Source organism: Tursiops truncatus, chromosome 5, assembly GCF_011762595.2.
Source record: "Tursiops truncatus isolate mTurTru1 chromosome 5, mTurTru1.mat.Y, whole genome shotgun sequence".
Lineage (NCBI taxonomy): Eukaryota > Metazoa > Chordata > Mammalia > Artiodactyla > Delphinidae > Tursiops > Tursiops truncatus.
The window spans coordinates 120,519,772-120,523,050 of NC_047038.1; positions in this window are offsets into that span (position 1 = coordinate 120,519,772).

Below are 3,279 nucleotides of genomic sequence, written 5' to 3' on the forward strand. Positions count from 1 at the left end.
CATCTGTCTACTATCATATAATAATATTCAAGCTAATGTAAATGTATGTTTCTATAAATAATATAAGCATATATGAAAATATGCATGTAATTGTATATACATCTATTTGTCCATATCATGTATGATTCTGTTATTAATCAATGATAATAGGATTGAGTTGCCATGTATCTGTTTTATTTGTGTGAATGATTGTGCTGAATATCACTAAGGAATTTAAATTTCATAAAGTGCAAAAATCCATAACTCGACATTTGTATGAGGGCATTGGCAAGGGAAGATGGGGCTCGAAAAAGATATTTTAGTTCCTACCAGTAAATGTAGAGCAATTACGTTTAAAGTGATTATTCTCTGTCACAGCTAAAGTAACATTTCAGAAGCCTTTTCTGAGTTTGCATAATTAAGTTTCTATTCTTTTTACTCATTGGCATCTCAAATTATATATATATATATATATATATTTGGTAGAAAGTTCATTGAATTTAACATTGATGTTCACTGTCTCTTACATTGCTTTATTCTTAGTGATCTTTATAGTTATCCGTCTAAGGTCTGTGAGCAACATATGTAAACAAAGAAAAGCCCCCGCAATGGTAGAAGAACAAAGCTTAATGTCTTAAGTTGTATCTTTCAAAGTTCCAGGTTTTTCTGAGTAAATCTAGTTGGTGGCATGGAACATTATGCCTTTTCCTTAAATTACTCCATATGGAATAAGGCACAGTTTAATATTGAAAGGTGGAGAAAGATCATTACAAGCACTACAAAGTTTAATTTTCACCAATTATAAAAGCCCTGTAATTGTTTCCTAGGGCTGCCGTAACAAACTGTTGCAAACCAGTGGTTTAAAACAACAGAATTTGTTAGGACGCGGAAAAATGCTCAAAATCATGAATAATTAGAGACATGCAAATCCAAACAACAAAGAGGCATCACCCATCATGAGTCAGAATGGCCATCAGCAAAAAGTCTACACACAAGAAATGCTGAAGGGGTGGTGGAGAAATGCATACCCTCCTATGCTGTTGGAGAGATGTAAACTGGTAACAGCCACTAAGGAGAACAGAACGGAGGTGCCTTTAAAAAGTAAAAATTCCATATGATCCTGCAGACCCACTACTGGGCCTATAACCTGAGAAGACCAGAATGGAAGAGACACAGGCACCCAAACGTCCACTACAGCAAGATTTACAATAGCCAAGATATGGAAGCAACCAAAACGGCCATCAACAGATGAATGGACAAACAAGAAGTGGTACATGTAGCCAATGGAATATTAGCCACGGAAAAGAATGAAAAAATGCTGTTTTCAGCACCATAGATGAGCCTAGAGATAATCATATGTGAAGTAAGAACAAGAATATCCTACGATATCATGTATAGATGTTATCTAAAAATTGATACCAATGAATATATTTCCACAGAGAAAGATACAGACTTAGAAAACAAACTTATCGTTAACCAAAAGGAAAGGTGGGAGGAATGGATAAATTAGGATACGGGGGTTAACATACATATACTAAAATAAAATATATAATCACCAAAGACCACCATATACCAAGTGAGGTCTACTCAACACTCTGTAATAACCTATATGGGAGCAGGATTGAAGATGAATAGATAAATGTATGTGCATAAATGAACCAGATTCTGTACACCTACAACAAACACAACATTGTACTGGAGTTTACTCCGATAGAAAATAAAATTTAAATTAAAAAAACAAGAAGTAATGAGACATAAGCTTTTGGGGGTTTGTCCTGGCACCTTCCACTCTGATTTACAACCTAGGAACATGTCTTCCAAGAAGGCTCTGTTGCCCTAGTAACCAGAGTTGGGGATGTAGATATTGCGTCGCCTTGTGGCCATTTCCTGAAACAGCAGCTTTAAACCTAGTGCTAATGGTCACTTAACATTCACAAGGCAGGGCTGTAAATGGCACCTGCCCTCCAAAAATGTCCTACAGTCTGAAATTGACAAAAAAATTCAACACGGGGCAAATTTTCACAAGGTAAAGTTTACTCTTTTTTTTATTAAAAAAAAAGACATGGAAAAATGGTCAACATAATGAATAATTGGAGACATGCATATCCAAACAACAAAGAAGTATCACTTCACACCAGTTAGAATGGCAATCAGCAAAAAGTCGACAAACAATAAATGCTGAAGGGGTTGTGGAGAAATGCATACCCTTTATGCTGTTGGTGGGATGTATACTGGTGACAGCCACTAACGAGAACTGAATGGAGGTGCCATTAAAAGGTAAAACTTGAGCTACCATATGATCTGGCTGACCTGCTACTGGGCCTATCAACCGAGAAGACCAGAATCTAAAAGACACGATCACCCAAACGTCCACTGCAGCAAGATTTACAGTAGCCAAGAAATGGAAGCAACCAAAATGTCAATCGACACGTGAATGGACAGAAGTGGTACATGTACACAATGGAATATTAGCCACAAAAAAGAATGAAACAGTGCCCTTTGCAGAACCATAGATGAGCCTAGAGATGATCATACTACGTGAAGTCAGAAAGAGAATGACAAATATCCTATGATGTCATTTATAGGTGTTATCTAAAAACGGATACCAATGAACATATTTCCACAGAGAAAGACACAGACTTAGAAAACAAACTTATGGTTAACCAAATGGAAAGGTGGGAGTAATGGGTCAATTAGCATGTTGGGGTTAACATACATATACTAATACAGATAAAATAAATATATCAAAAAGGACCTACCTCATTGCAAGGGAGGTCTACTCAACCGTCTGTAATAACCTACACGGGAACAGGATCGGTACATGAATAGATATATGTATATGCATAAATGAAGCAGGTTCTGTACACCGAGAACAAACACAACATTGTAATCAAATTTACTCTGATAGAAAATAAAAATTAAATTAAAAAAACAAAGAAGTAATGAGACATAAGCTTTTGGGGGTTTGTCCTGGCACATTCCACTCTAATTTACAACAAAGGAACAGGACTTCCAGGAAGGCTCTGCTGCCCTAGTAACCAGAGTGGGGAATTGAGAAATCCTGCCACCTTGTGGCCGTTTCCCGAAACAGCAGCTTTAAACCTAGTGCTAACGGTCACATAATATTCACAAGGACTGCAGGGCTGTAAATGACACCTGCCCTCAAAAAATGTCCTGCGGTCAGGAATCGACAAGAAAATTCAACACAGGGCAAACTTTCAAGAAGACAATTTCAAGAGGTAAATTCTACTCACACCGTTGTTTTTTTTTTTTCTTAAAGCACATGAAAAACTGCTCAAC